Source organism: Crinia signifera, chromosome 3 (genome assembly GCF_055691185.1).
Source record: "Crinia signifera chromosome 3, ASM5569118v1, whole genome shotgun sequence".
Taxonomy (NCBI): Eukaryota; Metazoa; Chordata; class Amphibia; order Anura; family Myobatrachidae; genus Crinia; species Crinia signifera.
Window position 1 is genome coordinate 72,179,972 of NC_139219.1, and position 19,482 is coordinate 72,199,453.

Genomic DNA, 19,482 nt, shown 5'->3' on the forward strand with positions numbered 1-19,482 from the left:
ACACTTTTGCTTTTTGCACATATTTCGCTCAGTTTCAACAGCTTGTAAAAATCAAGCTATGAAAAGGATGTGACTAGTGGGTTTTTTTATTCTGTACTTGTGAAGTCATGAAAGTTGCTATAGTAAGGTCATGTATTGCCTTTCCTGGGAATGTTTCTCAGGATATGTACTGTATCACATTGTTTTTTTGTTTTTTTTCACAAGCTGACACACAGGAACTGTAAACATATCTGCCTACTTTCCCAGAATGCCCAGGGGACGCCAGGATTCTTGGGAAGGTGTTAGATAGAGGTGGCAGTTTGCAATCGATGTTTTGCAACCATCGGTGGTTTGCAGTTACTGGTTTCACTAATAATGGTAGGAGGTCTGATGCTGCACATAGGTCTATTGGCGGAGGAACCATCTATGGTTTCCTGCTGACGGTTGTAAAACCAATCAACCATCAATAGACTGTGCCCTGACGCAGGGCCTTCTTAAGAGCAGTGTGGGCCCGTGGGCAAAGCAATTCCCTGGGGCCCTTACCCATTCTCCCCTCCTAGAGGTGGGGGGTGCTATCAGCAGCAGCTTTGATGTCCCATGGGTGGCAGAGGGTGCTCTATCTTCCACTCAACATGTAGGACCTGGAGCAGTAACTTCTGCTAATTACTCCTTTACTGCACAGGTGGTGGGAGGGAGAACACTAACGTGTGGAAGGGGGGCACTAATCAGAATGAAGGGTCCCTTGTAAATGACTTCCAGGGAGGTAGGGGGTGTTTTATACGCAGGGGAGGGTTGGATAATGGAGTGGGCTTAATATTCGTAATTTTCCCGTGGAAGGGAAGCTTGTTTGACTGCAGATATCGCCATTATCTGGAAATAGATTTCTTAGCATTCAATATTATAAAAACCTAGAGTCCCAACTTTCAGGAGGTGCTGGGAACTTGGGGATCAGAGATCAGGAGCCAGAGCAATCCATTGACAAAAATATAAAACTGTACACCAGACGTTTGGAGCTGGAGCAGGGACCGGCTGCTGGTTCTGGGCATGATAGAGACAAGCCGCTAGTGTCGACAGAAAGGGGAGAGTCCCAGCTTTTGGAATATACTCTCAGAAAAACTCTAAGTCAGAGAGAACCTGAGAAATATGACTGGGAATTGCAATTAACAGGTCAGATGTGGACTGCTGCTTTGAAGTTGAATATCTCCAGTTCCCCAGGGCCGATTTTCAAAATTCTAGTATCCATGGAAAAAGGGGATCCTCAGCTATCAGCAAAGGGCCCTTATACACCTGGGGCCCCTGGGCAAGTGCCCATTAAGCCCATACGAAAAGACAGCCCTGCCCTGATGGACAACCATAATCCTAGTGAAATGAGCAGGAAGAGGGGGAGTAATGATGTGATTCACAGAGAATTGTGTTGTGTCACTGTGGCCTTGCCACATCTTCAGGCCTGATGGACACATGTCTTACAGCAACTGCAACCTTGGATGCGCCTGCTGTATGCTAATGTTAAAGGAGCTGTGTTGTGTAAATAGATGCCTACTGCCATCTTTTCTGATGCACTGCTGCGTCTTATCCTGTACGTTGATAATCTAAGTAACCATCAGGCTCCTCAGTGCGACCTCTGTTTTCATGCCAAAGGAGCCAGTCAAAAAATGTCAACCCTTTACCTGCCTGCAAATGGCCACAACATTCCAATCATGCTGCAGCTTAGGGTGTATTAAGACCATCATCAAAGACACAGATCTGTTTGTGTACAGAACAAATCTTGGGTATGCACATATCTACAACCTTCTACAAACATCTCTCAGTTAAAGCCCCCATACACTACGTGATTTGGGCCCGATTCTGGAGGATTGGGCTGAGAAATTGGGTGAAATAGTCCAAATTGCATAGTCTATGACATCTGATCTGACCAGTGCGCGGTCCAGTGCGCATTGGATCAGATTCGGAGGTCGGACGGTCTGAACCAGCCGTCAGTGCGGCAGGGAACGAGGTCCAGGGGAGCGGGGCCCTGTTGTGGCTGGTGGGGATTCTCCCATCGCTCACCGCTACCCCAGACCCTGCTCAGAGGCACAGTACTAACAAACCATGAAGTGGACACCTAATGTAACATTATTTTGTTTCCATTTTTTTACTGGTTTCAGACTATGCATTATCAACAACATGCATGAACCATTTGCTTAAGCCAGGCATGATGCAATGCTAATATAACATTGGGGCTAATTCATATGTGGTTGGAGTTGTAATACAGCATCTGTTACAAGTAGACACCTCCTGCTACAGTAGTGATCTGACCTGCATCCTTGGACGCAGCATTGGATCACTTACTCACCATTGGGTGGCTTGTGACCTCTTTCCTCCCCCTAAATGGTGGTGACCTGCTTCTGTTTTGGGAAATGAAAGCTGTACTTGCTCACCAAACATTGCAGGACCCGTTTGCACATGTGCAGAACAGGCCATGCTCATGCGCAATGTACAGAGCGTAGGTACTTTGTATATAAAGTAGCAGATCCATCAGAATCTGGATGACACTCATTGAGAAGCTGAAACACCACTCCCTCTCTGTTATTGTTTTAGCTGCTCTTAACACTAAAATCGTGCCGGGGTTGATGTCGTTTTGAACGCGTCTCAGGTGCAGACATCAGGTCATAGGGAGACACTACTGTTCCATGATACAGCACCTGACTGTTTGGCCTAGTTTGATGGCCTAGTTTGATGAACAGGCCCCTCTCATATTTCAGCCTTATGCTAGGCCAGGGATTTAGCATACACTGGCCAAATGGTATAAGATTTTGTATGGATTTTTCATTTCTACCCCTCGACATTGAGGGACCGTTAAAAAAAATTTGTACAAATGATTTTTGTCTTTTAATTTACCAATCTAATGGAATTTATGAATTGTGGACAACCGGTACTGTTCAAGATATAGGGCCTGGTTTAGACCTGTTCGCTAGGCTGTGTATGTTCGAATACACATCCAATTGCATGCGGCCGCACGCCGACCTTCAAAAAAATTTCCCCCCATTCGCTGATCAAAGTCAGTCTAAATTGACTTTTAACATGGCCAGAGATGGCGTGTGCAGGGCTACGCCCAGCATTTTTATGGGCATGCCCACAAAATCCAGGGCGTTCCCTTGCTTCTGACGCATACCCGCCCCCATTCCTCCCACTCTGGAGCGTGGAATTTGTCGAAGGCGTTTGATCCGGGAGTTTTCACATGCGCATAATCACGCATGTGCAATCCTGCACCATTATACAGGGGAGCAAATTCGTCCCGCGGTGAGCGGGTATGAATCACCCCCTTATTTTTTTTATTTTTAAAAAATGTTCTCACTAGAGATGCACATTTTTAACTGAAATGTAGTTTGCAAACTTGCCCCTTTACAGATGTGATCAGTAGAAGCGCAGAGTAGCAGTAACATTTTATACAGAGCTTTATCAGTATTAAAGCTACATTGGTCCAGAACGTCTCTTACTGTTTACACATTTTGGCAGATGTTTCTAAACTACTGGACTCAAACCACTTTTTTTTCCGCACACTAATTTCTATCCAAAGCAGTAAAAGATGCCAGAATAATCAAGATGTGAGCAGATGATAGGATGCAGCTGGGGCGAGGGAATGATGCTGACATTGTTTAACATCAGATATTTCTAGGTTCACAGATTTGTTTAAAAAAAGAAAAGTTTCAGCTAACAAAAAGGTGTCATACATCAATAGATCTACAGTATTCCAGTGTTCCAGTCACTGCCTGTATTTATATGCTTTTTCATTGTTTAGACCATTCTGGGAACAGAACTGTACATATGACCACTATTAAGATTTATTTTTCTAAAAATGAAGACATTTACAGAGTATCCAACATTGTTAAATACACAGCAATGCTGTTTAATAATGACTTTATCTCATGATGGGTCAAAATACTTGAAAACATTTGCTAACAGTATATTTTCTTATATAACGTAACATTAGGCTAAGAAGCTTTAAATGAGATTTATTTATTTATTGTGCCTTGTAGCACCTTCCCCACAACGTTTTATGTGTTTTTTTGGTTTGTATCATGTTTTTGTGCGGTTTGGGTGTAGGCCATTATGGGCCGAACTCTCCTCCAGTCTCCTAAGGTTCTCTTTAGGGAAAGAGCTATAGGTACTTATGTAATATCTGGGCTCCCGTTTTTCTTATGAGACCGCTTCCCCTCGCGGGGCTCGCTGCGCTCGCCACGCGTCGGGCACGGTGGATCGCTGCGCTCGCCACACTATATAAAAACAACTCCATGCGTAGTTGGATAGTAGGGGTATGAAAAAATGGGGTGCATTTAACATGGGAGCCCAGATAATACATAAGTACCGAGCTAAATAACCTTTCCATTGGGCCTTTGGGCTCCAGGAGTTGGGGATACAAGGGGTGCCTCCCAGCTTTATTGTGGTTTTTGCAACTGTGCAGGGTATACTCACACATAGCAGGAGGAGGAGATTGCAGGTGCACACTAAATATAAATGCTAAACCTATTAATATGAGGCAGTACAGATGGTGTAATGGTTATTAGCATTACTACCTCACAGCACTGAGGTCATGGGTTAGTTTCCAACCATGGCCCTAACTGTGCGGAGTTTGTATATTCTCCCCGTGCTTGCGTGGGCTTCCTCCGTGTACTCCGGAAATGCAATACAGCAATGATATTAATAGGTTTAGCATTTATATTTAGTGTGCACCCCCAATCTCCTCCTCCTGCTTGCTGCACCACAAGTCTCAGCAGGTAGCACCTCACGTGTCCAGGGTGTGCAGTCAAGGGCCCCTCCCCCTATGCACTATATAATCACACATACAGGTTGAGTATCCCTTATCTGAAATGCTCGAGACCATTAAAGTTGCAAATCAGACACTGGCGATGTTCACATAATGTATGTCTGTGAAAGAGTAGACCGTAGTGTGGCATCGCGCATTACCTGCACTCTATCTTACCTCAGTCTCTGGTTGTGGCTTCTGCTGTAATTAGTGGTTTGTCTTCCTTGCTGGAATGTCTGCAAACTCTCCTGAAATGTCTGGGGAGTCCCACATTTTGGGGGGCTCTTCTGGGAGATTAATGATGCAATGCACATTGAATAGGGTCATTGCAGGCCTACCCTCACTGTTAGGTGCTGCTAGAAAGGTTTTTGTTAGTCTGCAGGATTGGGAGGGGGGTCGCGATTTAGGGTTAGAAATACTTGAACCTCCATTCCTCACAGTCTGCGTCAGAACAGAAGTACTGCAAACATTACTGCCAGGATCAGAAGACAATGCTGCAGACACCTCTGCTACTGGGAACAGGTAAGTGACCACTGGGCCACCGGAGGAATTAGGTCGACATTCTATCATGTCAACAAAACATAATTGTGGACATCACATGGTCACTGTCGACTAACTGAGCATGTCGACTTTGCAACAATGATGGTATTCTCGAGTCAACCTGATGCATGTCAATCTAGCATGCCGCACGCATTGCAGTGAGTTACATTGAAACCAAGAGGTTGCCTACACACGGTGTGGCCTGCCTACTGCTTGCAGTTTCTTGGCTCTTCTCATATGGAAAATCCAATGAGCTGTGGGGATTCCTGTCTCCTAGAGTAAGGTGGCTGATGGGAGCATAATGTTTGTTTGTAAATGTTTGTAGTATTCACTAGTAAAAGAGTAGAGGTAAATGATTGCATACAAAATGTTTTGTATGAAGCATAAACCTCACCCTGTTTTGGAAGGAATAGGATTGTGTGTCTGAGATTAGTTGGCTTCAGATTTCCAGTACAGATCATTTAACTCATCTGGCTGTGATTTCCAGCACTTGGAAGCCGGCTGTACTACGAAGCCAGGAGTATTAGTCGTGCCTTCTTTCTCCAAGTCCATATATAATTTTAGATGCAAAGTGTATACTTCACTTCTTTAATGAAGCTGCTCTTACTAATGGGTTGGTTATTTAGACACCCAAAGGCTGCAATTCAATTGTTTTACAATTCGGGCACAATCGATATATTTGGCTAACCCTGGTCTATCTGAGCACTTAAAAAATAATGGATGCCAGATCAGAGCAACAACTGAATAGTAATAGGTGCCCCCAAAAACAAACAATTGAATCGCATTGCAAATGACACAAAGTGACCCTGGCAACAAACTTCATAAAACATATTTGTTCTGAGGGTGTTGAACTGTTCCCAGAGAGACTGAATGTATATGCAGTAGCAGTACGGTTATGATGACGAGACATGCGCATTCGCAGTAGACTGTGGTGACATAAAATGGGCTGGGCTTATGTAGAAAGCATTGTATTTGGAGCATGGCCACAATGATGTGATAGCACTGGCCATGCTACCAAATACTATGCTTACTTCATAAGCCTCACCCCGCCTCTTTCACCCCTCACTTCTTGGAGCTGGATGCCCTCTCCCGGACAGGAAAGCGTAAAAGTAGGCGCAATGACGGTATTACAGGCATTGCACAGTGGGGGGTGGGGCTACGGTGATGCAGTTTGCTTCAATTGATCCCCACGAACCCCCCAAAGAGGGGAGTTGTGGGAGACTGGCAGCAATGTGTGGGACATGGCCCCCTTTCTGGCAGTCGGGAGGACCCAATTTTCTGGAAACTCCCACCAAGCAAGTATGTCTTACACTACTTGGGATGGAAAAACTATGGGGTCTCTGTGAGAGAAATCTGCTCGCAAATCCAAGGAGCTGTGCTTGGTAAAGATGGCTTGTATAGTTTTTGTAGTGAGTTGGAAGTATCTTGTGTATACTGTAGTTAGCGCCGGATGGCAGGGAGTTTATTTTGTTCATTATTTTATGTTTCTGCACCATAAAACTGTCTGAGGACAGTTGCACCAAAGCCACTGACCCGTGTGTGATCTCTCAACTGCCGCACACTGCCAAATAAACTATGAAATGGTACTTGTTCCCCCAATACTGTAACAACTATATATATATATATATATATATATATATATATATATATGTGTATGTATATATATGAGAGAGAGAGAGAGATGCAGGATTCAGCAGCACTCAGGTAAATGAAGGACACGGACAGTCTGTGTCCTTCATTTACCTGAGTGCCGCCGCATACTTGGACTCCTGGATACCTGAGTTCCGCCGCATAATAAAACTGGGTAGTTAGTTACAGACAGTCAAAATGGTAGGAATGCCCTGTTAATAAGCTTACAATCTTTAAGTTAAATGTATCTTGTAAAAACATTTCAAATACACACACAAGTACAACAGTAAAGTATTAATTATGAATGACCTAAAAACATCCCCATTTATTTCTGGTCATTGAAAGTGAAAACAATTGTTAACACTTAAGTGTAACTCTGAATGAAGCCGTGTATGTCTGAGATGTGCCCAGCATACATACAGCATGTCTGGCATGGGGCTGACTAGGCAAAACGAAGGCTGCATAAGCCAGAGTGCAATTAAGAGCCCGGGGATTTAGGGGTTAAACGCAGATACACATGCAGCATCAGAGCTGTGTGTAATTCTTAGACAGGTTAGCATGTGGTGCTTATGGGCCAATCAGCACCCAGAGGGGAGGTAGCTTAAGGGGGGTATATAGGGTCCAGCTTGGGGGAGGAACTTCCTCTTGGAATCCGGATTTCACACAGTGCAGCACGCGAAGCTAAGTACATTTTAACTTGTTTTTAGGCCTGTTTTCGCTCGCGCAGCTGCAAGTATGTCCGGCCGCCCCAAGAGATCTGCCCCACCACCTAGGTGGTTGGCAGACGCAGCCCGCCCGCTGGTGACTGTACCAGCGCGCGGGGGAGGCAGAGGAGGCAGCAGGACGGCCGCAACCGCGTCATCGCGGGTGAGCGCGCCGTCTCCTGCGCGTTCTACCTCTGGGGGACAGGGGTCCCCACCGCAGGGAAGCGTCTCCCCAGCTCAGCAGGGCTCTGCTGGGAGCGGGGAGCGCGCTGCGCCAGCAGCACATGGTGAGCACCCAGCAGTGAGTAGCGCTGCTGGGGACAGTGCTCTGGCGCCATCTGCTGGCGTTTCAACGCCAGTGCGGGGTAGACAGACCCCTATGGGTACCCCGCGCGCCTCAGGCAGCGGGGTGAGCGCTGGGAGGGTGTCACTCAGCGGGGGAGATGGGGGGGTGCCCCTCAGGGCTAGCACCCCATTAGTGCAGGGTCCAGGGAGTCCTCTGCAGGTCATAACAGGGGGCCCCACATGGAGCCCCCTGCGGGTGAATGCTAGTGGGCAGCGCAGTGCGGATCAGGGCCCTCTGGCTTCCCTGACAAACATACTGGCCACGGGGAGAGGCTCTCTCATCCCCCTGGGCTGGGACGGTGGCCGTGGGGACGCTTTCGTCGGCGGCCGGATGGATGGCGGTGCCCCCCCCTTCCAGGGTTGGCAGGCCCCGCAGCAGCAATGGCATCAAGGCCAGCAGCCTTTACCCGCGGCCTCTCAGGGCTTCGCCGGGGCCCCGGCGGGGCAGGGGGGACACCAGGGGTTTGGCCACTCGGGTTTTGGTACGGGTCAACACGCATACATGCAGCCCCCCGTGCAGCAGCAACAGCAGTGGGCTTTTCCCGGTCCGAATACGGGGGGTTACCCGGGGTACCCCATGCCCAACCCACAATACGGGCCCTATACAGGGTCCCAGCAGCCCCCTTTCCCGTACTTTCCCCAAACAGCAGGGGCAGGTGGAGGGTTTCCCGGGGGGTATTTCGGGGGAGCATGGCAAGGTGCTGGTGCGCCACAACAGCAGGGCCCCGGGGTGCCGCAGCAGGCTTTTCAGGGGGCGGCTTACACGCACCCAAACATGTATGCCCAGGCTCAACAGGTCAACCAGGTTTATGCGACTGGGGGCCTGGGGAGCTCTGGTACAGCAGCGGGAGGGTCTGTGAGGGTGACGGGCTCAGGATATGGTCCTAACACTGCACCTTTATCTCCCGAGGTATCCTCTGTCGGAGGCAGGAGTGGCATGTTCAGGGGATCGTCCCAGGAAGAGGACGCAGAAAGGTCCAGGAGGGCCCCGGAACCCAGACCGCCAACACCGGTGACGGCTCCAGCCATACCCAGGGTCCTGGCTCCGGCCCCCAGGTCGACCGAGACCCCTGCATCCACGTCAAGGGCAGAAGCATCCACTTCCGCAGGGACAGGGGCCACGGCACAGGCGGATCCCGTGGTCCAGGGCGAAGCTTCTGGAGATGGTGAGAATGACAATACTTCAGAGTGTGCATCCTCTTCCTCTCACTCCTCAGCCAGTAGTGACGAGTCTGGGTCCCCCAAGCGCCCGCGCAAGTTTGCTAAAATGGTTGCACGCGCGGTTGCGAAAAAAGTGGGTGGCACTAAGCGGGCTAGGAAAGAGGCGGATCCTGAAGTAGCTGCCGCAGCGGGCAATATGGTCCATTGCACCAACACCGCCATGGCCAGGGGCCTGCGTAAGGGTGTAAAGGACAAAATAAAGAGGGGAAAGTTTGTCGACTTCTTTACACTGACAGTCGACATGAAAAAAGACTTTGAGGCAGCCAAGAAAGCGGGAAGTGGTAGCGAGGCGGCCTTTAAAGGCTTCCACAATTGGCTGAAGGGCTTTTTAATATTCTCCTCTTGTTACCTGAGCACAAGGCCTGGGGAGCACGTGAACGTCTTACGCTACCTGTTCCTTGTGAACGAGACGTACACAGATTATAAGGGGCTGGCGTGGCGGAACTACGACGAGAAGTTCCGCCTCGCCCACGCCGGGTCAAGGGTCATGCCCATGGGCTGCAAGCACGTGGAGATATGGCTCGAGGTCATAGGCAAAGGGCAGCATAGCTCAGATACATCGGGTAGGAAGCCATTTCCCGCGGCCAAACCCGGGTCTAAAGCCGGCGGCAAAGGGAAGTGCTTTGCGTACAATGAGGGCAAATGTGACAGGGGCGCCAAGTGCCGCTTCCGTCACGACTGCAGTAACTGCGGGGGGGCGGGGCACCCCTCCAAATCCTGCAGGTCAGCAGCCAAAGGTGGGGATCACGGGGACGCCGGCACTGGCGGAAAGTAAGGCCCCTTCCCCAATTGTGGTAGATGCCCTGGCCCGTAGGTTGATGGCGTACCCTAACAGGGCTGACGCTAGGTTTTTATTGGACGGGTTTAGTTTTGGTTTTCCCCTCCCCATCCCTGACGGAATCAGAGTTTCCTGCATTAGGAACCTCAAGTCGGCCAGGGATTTTCCAGAAGTGGTCCGCCAGAAGGTCCAGGCTGAAGTGGCCCTGGGCAGGATGGCGGGCCCCTTCCAAGGGAACCCCCTCCCTGATATGTGTTTTTCCCCTCTCGGGGTGGTCCCTAAGAAGACCCCGGGTAAATACAGGTTGATTCAGCACCTGTCACACCCCCACGGGGCGTCTATAAATGACGCCATCCCGGATGAGTTCTGTAGTGTGCAGTACCAGCTATTTGACGAGGTGCTGGGCATAGTCCGGGGTTTCGGCCAGGGAGCACTTATGGCCAAACTGGATATTGAATCCGCGTTTAGGCTCCTCCCATTACACCCTAAGTCCTTCAGGTTCATGGGCTTTAGGCTAGATGGAGGCTGTTACATAGACAAGTGCTTACCGATGGGCTGTTCTGTCTCCTGCTCTTACTTCGAGAAATTCAGCACGTTCCTGCACTGGTGCATACAGAGCAGTACAGGCTGTGCGGGCGTTGCCCACTACCTGGATGACTTTCTCTTTGTGGGACCAGGAGACGACGGCACGTGCGCCCATATATTGTCCCGGGCGGTTTCCCTGCTAGAGGAGCTGGGGGTCCCTATAGCTGCGGATAAGACGGAGGGACCCACCAGGGTCCTGTCTTACCTGGGCATAGAAATAGACTCGGCTGCGGGTTGCTGCCGCTTGCCCGAGGATAAGGTGACAAAGCTTCAAGGGTTAATAATTGAGTGCTTGCAGAAGAAGAGGATACAGCTGAGACTATTACAGTCCCTGCTGGGGTCCTTTAATTTTGCTTGCCGCATCATTCCCATGGGGCGGGTATTCTGCCGCAAGCTCGAGAGGGCCACGGCGGGGGTTCGGGACCCCCACCACACGGTCAGGCTGTCACGGGAAATGCGAGACGACATGGAAGTGTGGTCCACATTCCTGGGGCAATTTAATAGGGAGCTTATATGGCCCACGGAGCCCGAATCCAGCAAGGAACTGCAGCTCTTCACAGATGCTGCTGGCTCCACGGGATTTGGGGCTTATTTCCAAGGGGAATGGTGCGTCTCACGGTGGCCACAGTCTTGGATTGACAGGGGTTTCACGGTCAATCTTTTGCTGCTGGAACTGTTCCCCATCATAGTATCAGTGCAGCTGTGGGCAGCGGAATTGGCAAATCGGAACATAGTGTTCTGGTGTGACAACTTGGGGGTGGTACACGCAATTAACAATCAGAGGGCGGCTTCCCCTGAGGCCCTCAGGTTGCTGCGTTACCTGGTGCTTCATTGTCTGAGGTACAATATACATTTTAGGGCTAGACATGTCCCAGGCGTAGAAAACACTATAGCTGACGCCCTGTCTAGGTTTCAGTTTACAAAGTTTCGGGAGCTTGCTCCTGGAGCGTCACCCCTGGGGCTTAGGTGTCCAAATCTTGTATGGCAGATCATAGAATCGGCATGAAGGGTTTGGCACTGCTGTCACTGGCGCCCTCAACCCGCAGGGCTTACGAGGCGGCCTGGAGGGATTGGGAAGATTTTCAGTCTGCGCCTGACACTAGCGGTAAGTCGGTCGAGGACCGGTTACTCGCATTCGTATGGGGGCATTATGTAAGAGGCAGATCAAAGTCGGCTATGACGGCGGCTTTGGCAGGTATAGCTTTCCACAGCAGGCTGAGAGGGGAGCAGGATCCCACAGCCTCTTTTGTATTAAGTAAGGCTTTGAGGGGCTGGGCTAAGCAGCGGCCAGTGCCTCCTGACACTCGGCGGCCTATAGACGAGCGCATGCTGGGGGAGCTAGTGGCAAATCTGGATAAGGTGGCTGATAACCCTTTCGAGGCTGCGCTCCTGAAGGTGGCCTTTACATTCGCCTTTTTCGGGGCATTCAGGATTGGGGAACTGGTAGCTGCGAGCAAGAAGGCCCAGTCTGGTCTCAGGTCGGAGGACGTGGTTCTCCATGAGGACCACGTCCTGTGCAGGATACAGAGATCCAAAACAGACCAGTTGGGAAAGGGTAGTTGGGCCACCCTGCGATCCAGTGTGAACCAAGCCATTTGTCCTGTAGCATTGTGCAGGGACTACATGTCTCTTAGGCCGGTTGGAGCCATACAGTTTTTGGTGCACACAGATGGTGTGCCCCTCACCCGTTTTCAGTTCGGGGCTGTGTTTAGACGGTGCTTGACCGGCATAGGCCTGAGGGCTCAGGATTATGGGACACACTCCTTTCGCATAGGGGCCGCAACATGCGCAGCAGCGGCGGGGCTTCCACCCTCTGCCATACAGAGGGTAGGGAGGTGGAAGTCATCGGCTTATAGGAAATATATAAGAGTAGATAAGTTAGATAAAGTAGATAAGTTAGATAAAGTAGATAAGTTGTAGAATGCGCCTGTTGCGCCAGACCAAAAACGTAAGTTTACAATCGGTTCTGGAACGGCTAGCGTTCGGGAATCAACGGTGTGGAGTGAATTTTTTACTTTTTCCTCCGAGATAGAACTAATTCAATTCGGCTGTCACCAAAGTTCACCGGAGGTTTTTTAAGTTTTTCACCTTCACTTGGGCTGTTTTACTGTATTCTGGTTGTGTTACAGTGTATAATATATTGATGTTAACGTTAGGTTTTTTCTCTTTCAGCCTTTTCCCTTTCCTCATCACATCAGGGGAGAGTTTGGGTAGTGGGCCACTCATATATTTTTTGGGCGGCCAGGCATCCCATGGCCTCCAGAGCTTTAGGCTTGCTGCGAGCTGAATCAGTGCAGTGGTTTGGGGTTAGGGGACTTCAGTGGGGTGGGCTTTTTAGCCTGCTGGTTTCCAAGGCCCGCAGTTCAGGTCCCCCCAACACATTGATTATACATCTAGGGGGCAACGACCTGGTTAAAAATACGGGGCTCTCACTCATGTGTAGCATAACGGCTGACCTGGAGCGCATTGCGGCCCTTTGGCCAGGAGTGCGGTTAGTGTGGTCTGATATCGTCCCCCGGCTTCAGTGGCGGGGCTGCAGGAATGCAGTTGCCATAGATAGGGCAAGGCGAAAGGTGAACCACGCGGTTTCCAGGAGGGTGAGCGCCATGGGGGGTAGGGCAGTGCGGCACCCCACGTTAGTTAGGGAGTCGGCCCACCTTTATAGGTCAGACGGGGTCCACCTGTCTGACGCGGGCATGGAAATTTTCCTGGGCGACATCTTTTCTGGCGTGACTCGGCAATAGGAAGGCATTAGGTCTAGTTGAGGGGTGGCGGGCCTGGTCCCGGGCGACCTTGTTAGGTCTGGGGAGCCTTGGCAGTGGCGAGAAGGCGCTCTCGACCAGCAGTCGGGTGAGGTGTCAGGTGGTCACCGTGCGGTATTACCCCCCCCTTGCCAGGACGGTGGGCGAGTCCCGAAATGAGCGGGGACGGTGGGCACTTCCTTGAGGTGTCCGCGCCTTACCTTAGAGGGGGCGGGGAGCCGTCACGGTGCAGGCTGTACCTTACGTAAGGGGTGTGTTTGTTAGATTGGAGCGAGGCAGTCGCTGCCATTGACATACACCTCTGACTGGTGCTGGTCTCAAGTGCTGTCTTGGCCATCCCTTTGATAGACTAACAAGGGTCATACCACCTAAATAAATAACTTGACCATTTTAAACTTATGCCATGGTTGTCTGAGTCTTATTTTTAGATAAGGTGTCCGCGTGAATTATTTCTAGGAGATTATTGTAAAGGTAACAACAAAGGGCAACCAATATAATCCCTTGGGCGCCTTATTGTTAATGGAAATCTGTAACTTGGATGGTTTCTATTTTCAGAATCCAGACTTCTGTTGCACCATACATTAGTGCAGTCATAACACACATCAGAGGTTTACCGCAGCTTGTAGGAGTCTTTTGTGAGCAATCAACATACTACCACATTGATATAAATACAGTTAAGAAAGACAACACATCATATGGATGCAGATGTTTTTTGTATCGGAAAACCTGGCGCACAAACTATGGAGCATTGTTATTATTTTTCATCTTAGTTACAATCGCAGACACTGCGACAAGCCACTTACAGTGTATCAGCGCCACAGATGTACAACTACCGCAAGTCCCAGTGGTCTCTGTACACTAGCATTGTAGTTTTATCACTTCTTATTTGTTCTAGGTTTCCAGACAGAATTTTGGGGAGTCAGGAATAAGTAATGTCATAAGGTTTAAATCCTGCTAAACTTATTAAACTTGACTAAACTCAGTGGCAAATGCACCATTTCTAGAGGGAGGTTTCCAAATGCAGTCTACAGACTCCCACTCTGCAGAACATTGGAACAGGTCCAGGAGTCTGGGGGAACAGTAGAAGACCCTGGATATTATATTATTTGTACACATAGGTCTTTTTATTAAATGAATACTATATGCAAGGTAGATGTATGAAGCGGTGATAAGGGAGGAGAAGTGATACAGTGCCAATCAGCTTCTAGCTGTCCCCTTTTTTAAACCAAGCCTTAAACTTCAGGAGCTGATTAGCCGGTGATAAAGTACTAGGCACTTTATCACTTATCACTGCTTCATACGTCTACCCCACAGTATAAATATATGCCGTGCTATGCGAGTCCCGATACGATCAGATCATATCTGGACTCGCATCGCATGGCATGAATGCAGTGGCACAATTTTGACTATATAGTGCAGATCTGCACTATATAGACAATGCAGCCTAGACTATCTGTCTTGCGATACTTGAACGCGCATCGGGATCGCAAGCAGATCATAAGGGTTAAAACCCTTGCGATCTGCTTGCGATCTGCATGCGATGCCGACACGATGTTGACTATATCGTCAACATTGGAAGGCATCACTTACCGTGTGTACACACTATAACACTATATTTAATACTGTAGATGGCTGTGTCAAACATTTCAATATTTGAAATAAATGGCCCTGACCCCGGCGATTAACTAGGTTTATCCAGCATGCTGGATATTAATCGCCAGGGCTAAAGTGATGCGCGAGTGCGCGCATCGCCATCGCATTACCCCTACACAGGGAGCTATGTAAGGGCATGTCTAAGCGATCTAGTGAGATGTGAAGTTATTTCGTTATTTTCTTGTTTTTGATCATTTATGTACAGGTATGTGAACCCTTGTGGCACCATATAAATAAACAATAATAATAATAATTAGGCCCCATGTAAACAGAATTTGCTTACCTGCGGCCAAAATGGAGACAACTTAAGTTCTGCCAGGTGGGTTACACTTACAAAGAAGAAAACTTGGGGGAACCCCGGTCATAGTTTTTGGATTTAATGTGTAGGTTCACTAAATCTGGTAACATTTTCTGAGCAATAAGAAGCTTTGCATGTTGCGAGTAATGAGCTTCATGTTTGATGCTTATTGCAAACAAAGAAGGAAAAATTGGGGCATCTCCTCTTGTTTTATTACATGTAAGATCTGGCTTAAGCTGTATAACATTAACTTTTATTCTGTGCTGCTGCCTGGTGGGTTGCATCTATTTAATTGAAAAATAAAATCTCTATAAAGATCCCTTTTAGCCCATGATTGTTACGATGAGATAGGTTTACCTACAGACATAGATATAACTATGGAGCTATAAGTCTACTATACTTTTGGCTCCACTTCATGTATTCATGTTTCCAATCATTAAACGTTCTTTTATATATTTTATGTCTTAACAGGAATCAGTTTGTGGTGTACAAAACTGGTGACACACTTATGGGACAGTTCTAGCAGCGTGAAACTGATCACGGTTTGGCACTTAAGAAAATGATTGATTGCATAAAGTATATGGCTGGAAATCCTGGCCATCAAAGGTGAGATGTTTATTTAATACCATGCTTTGGCGTGCATTGTCTGCATTCTACATTTTAATACTTCAATACTGCATATGTTTAGTTACCCTTTTAGGCATTCATACAATGAACTTCACTTTTCTCATGAGAGGCTTATTTTCCCTTACCTGTTGGCCCAAATAGATTGTATGCACTAGAGCGCACTAACATTATGACTAGTTGAGAATGCTTCAGTTTTGCCTCTTTGGTTGTAAGAGCAGGGCCCCTTTTACACTCAACGGGGTCCCCTGGAAGGGAAGAGAAGCACATTTTTCAGGGAGGCTGGATCGCAAAATAATTAAGAGTAAAGAAAAAATTGCAAGTGGCTGTGCTCTGTGGAAAAAACATGTTACACAGCATGGGGAAGGAGTGGGGTGTGCAGTGGGTGTGTCTGTCTCTGGACTCCCATCTAAAGATATGTACACACAGTGGCGTAAATTCATTCAATGCGCCCGGAGGCAAGATAAAAGTTGCCCCCCCCCTTAAAAAAAAAAAAAAAAAAAGAGAGAGAGAGACTTACCCTCAAATGCTGCCGCATCTCCCTCCCAGGTCCCGGCTTGCAGGTGACAGCTGCATTCAGACGACAGCTGCCGTCTGCTTCTTCAGTGGCAGTAACACTCGCACACTGGCTGTGTGGAGTGGACTGTCTGCCGCCTGGCTAGGTGACAGAGAGGAGCAGCGACACTGTCGCGCTGTGCACATGGCTACGGGGGAGGAGGGGGGGGGGGGGCGACCGTATGCCCGCACGACGCACCACTAGTAACAAGAATACGGAGCGCCTGCCTGCGCCCGCCCACTGACCTGCGCTGGTACATAACAGCTGCACCGCTGAAGTGCGGCAGGCGGCAGCGGCAATAAGCGGAACAACGGAGGCAATGGAGCCAGTGCCCCCCTGTAAGCCTGGCGCCCGGCGGCAGATGACTCCATTGCCTCCGGGAGTTCCGCCACTGTGTACACACTAGACGACATCTGTGTATGAGGGGCCGTTCAAGTCAAAATTACGGCTCCTGAATATGATCTGGATATGACATATGATGAGCTGGATATGACGAGCTGGATATGACATATGACGAGCTGGATATGACATATGACGATCTGGATATGATGTCTCCTCCAAAAAAAGTTGGCTGGGCTGAGTACAATGGTAAGGGGATGTGTTGAATGGACATCGATGATGTGAAAATCGTGCAAAATTTTGGATTCAATGAGGATTGGCAAAAGTACATTGGGCGATATTCAGCAAGCTGAAAATGCCGTAAAACCCCTGTTTTCGGGGGTTTTACGGCATTTTCATTTGCAGCAGAGCCCCATTGCTGGGGCTTCGCTGCGTGGGGTTACGCCAGTTCCTATTTGGCATAACCCCATGGAAGCCTATGGGCTTCCCTTGGCGTCCCCCGCCTCCCCGCGCCGATCTGCGCCGCACCACCCTCACCTGTGTCCGGGCAGCCTCCTGCTGTGCTGCCCGGACCAGTGATTTCCTCCTGCCTGCACCACTTCTGAGTGCAGGGAGGAGGAACCGGAGCCCTTACAGCTGTGTAAGGGTTCCGTCAGGGAGGGGGGGACCCGGTGCACATCGCTGGGCATCGCTTTTGCGTTAATAATCGCATATGTTACTGCATATGCGATTATTAACTATGCGAATGCCGGCGATGTGCACCGGGGATTATTAGTGAATCCCGCCCATTATGTTACAGGTCAAGGAGTTCTAAAACATGCAGAGAAAGTTAGATTTTGGAGGGGGTGTGTCATAGCACAAATCTAAATTGCTGTGTGAAAATAAAGCCACCCAGGCAACTAAGGCAAAAGCAGCCAGGATTTACCGTACATACGACATAAAGAACTGTATTTGCTCCCCATGCAATGCAACCTTGTCTGGTCTTTGCTCCCAGCTCAGACACACTAAAACAAAGATTAATTAATTAATAAAAAACCCAGGATGGATTAAACCCAATTTAAAAAAAAAAACAGTTGCTGCAGTAGATAGCCAAGGCCAGTTTCCTATTAAACAGGTAGACGATGAGATGGATTCCCAGCCACAACAGTAGGGGCTCTTTTTTTTTCACATGATGGAGTCTTTAATTGGTTATTAATGTCTGGTGATCGCCAGACATCATCATCTGACAATGCAGAAATACTAGTAAAGCTAATGCGCTTAGCATTTTCAGTCTACCTGCCAGACTCCGGCCCTTATTCAGATCTGATCAAAGTACAAATTTGGGTACTCTTTACCTAGAACGGCGACCGACGCGATTACCGCGATTTTACATAGGGAACAATGTTAAATGGCCCAATTGACCCGATTTTACATAGGGAACAATGTTAAATGGCCCACAGAGCCCAAATAGCCACCCTCAAGTGTGAAATGGCCCCCCCCAATTAACAGGTATCCGAGTCCCCTCGCGGGCGCCACAGGTATCCGCGTCCCCTCGCGGGGCTCGCCATGCTTCGGGCTCGGTGGTTTGCTGCGCTCGCCACACGTTCTATTCTCAACTCCACGCCGACGTGGATAGTGGGGGTATGAAAAGCATTATAATGGCATGCGATGCCCGCGATGGGCGCCGTTCTAGGTAAAGAGTACCCAAATTTGTTCTCAAAATGGGCAAAACCATGTGCACTGCAGGTGGGGCAGATGTAACATCTGCCGAGAGAGGTAAATTTGGTTGGGGTGTGTTGAAACTAAAATCTAAATTGCAGTATAAAAATAATGCAGCCAGTATTTACCCTACACAGAAACAAAATAACTTGCACAAATCTAATTATCTATGCACATGTTACATCTGCCCCCCCTCCCTGCATTACACATGGTTTTGCCCATTTTGAGAACAAATTTGGACTGCGATCAGATCTGAATAAGGGCCTCTGTTTGATCTGTCTGTGAACTTCTACATGGTCGCCCCCAGTCTTAGAACCTCTGGCCTGAACCAGTGTTAGCATCTCCCCTAGGCAGTTTCTGGCACCTCTGCCAGCTTTCCATAACAGTTTCACTGTGCTCTTTGTGCAAGAATGGCAGCTGTCTTGGAAAACGTGCTTCCTTCATTTGGCTTTGCTTAGCCACTGGTAAGTTGGTGGTCCCAGCAAAGACTGCTTCTATATTTTGTATGCCTACATACCAAAGTCTCCATGTGTGCCATACCTTCCTATATGCACCTTGGTCATGCTGAGACATGTGGTCTACAACACACCAGATAACGCTGAATGGCAATTCACTTCAACTCCTAGACAGATGAGTGCTAGGCCCAATTGTTTGAACTTAGATGAGTGCTATAATGTCCTAGTCTAGGAACTGTTCTACAGGCAATGATTTATTAGGACCTATGGTGTATATATAATCTCTTATGAATGTATAATGCACATACATTACAACATACAATACTGTTCCATGTACAGTAGCTGCAGATTTATTAGGTGGATGGTTTACTTCCACATCACATTTGACATTGCATGTTTCAGAGTTCAGAGAGTCAGCTAGAGTAAAGTGTACAACATGGGATTCATCTTTTAAATGATCATACTCTTTGTGCTGCTGGAATGGTTTGAAGTATACTTTGCGATCCAAAGTTTTTTGGCAGCCAACACTGGTG

General features: G+C 48.6%; 1 long non-coding RNA gene across 10 annotated transcripts in view; it reads left to right on the forward strand.

The window, feature by feature from the left end:
* The window catches only part of LOC146063545 (uncharacterized), a 760,354-nt gene that overhangs the window by 64,488 nt on the left and 676,384 nt on the right, over positions 1-19,482 (forward strand). For 8 of the 10 annotated variants that reach the window (XR_014471608.1, XR_014471609.1, XR_014471602.1 and 5 more), the window contains exon 2: positions 15,749-15,883. This is a non-coding gene — a long non-coding RNA (uncharacterized LOC146063545). Of the gene's footprint in view, positions 1-8,890; positions 9,147-15,748; positions 15,884-19,482 lie in introns of all 10 variants that reach the window. The other 2 variants (XR_014471607.1, XR_014471603.1) reach the window with 1 other exon arrangement.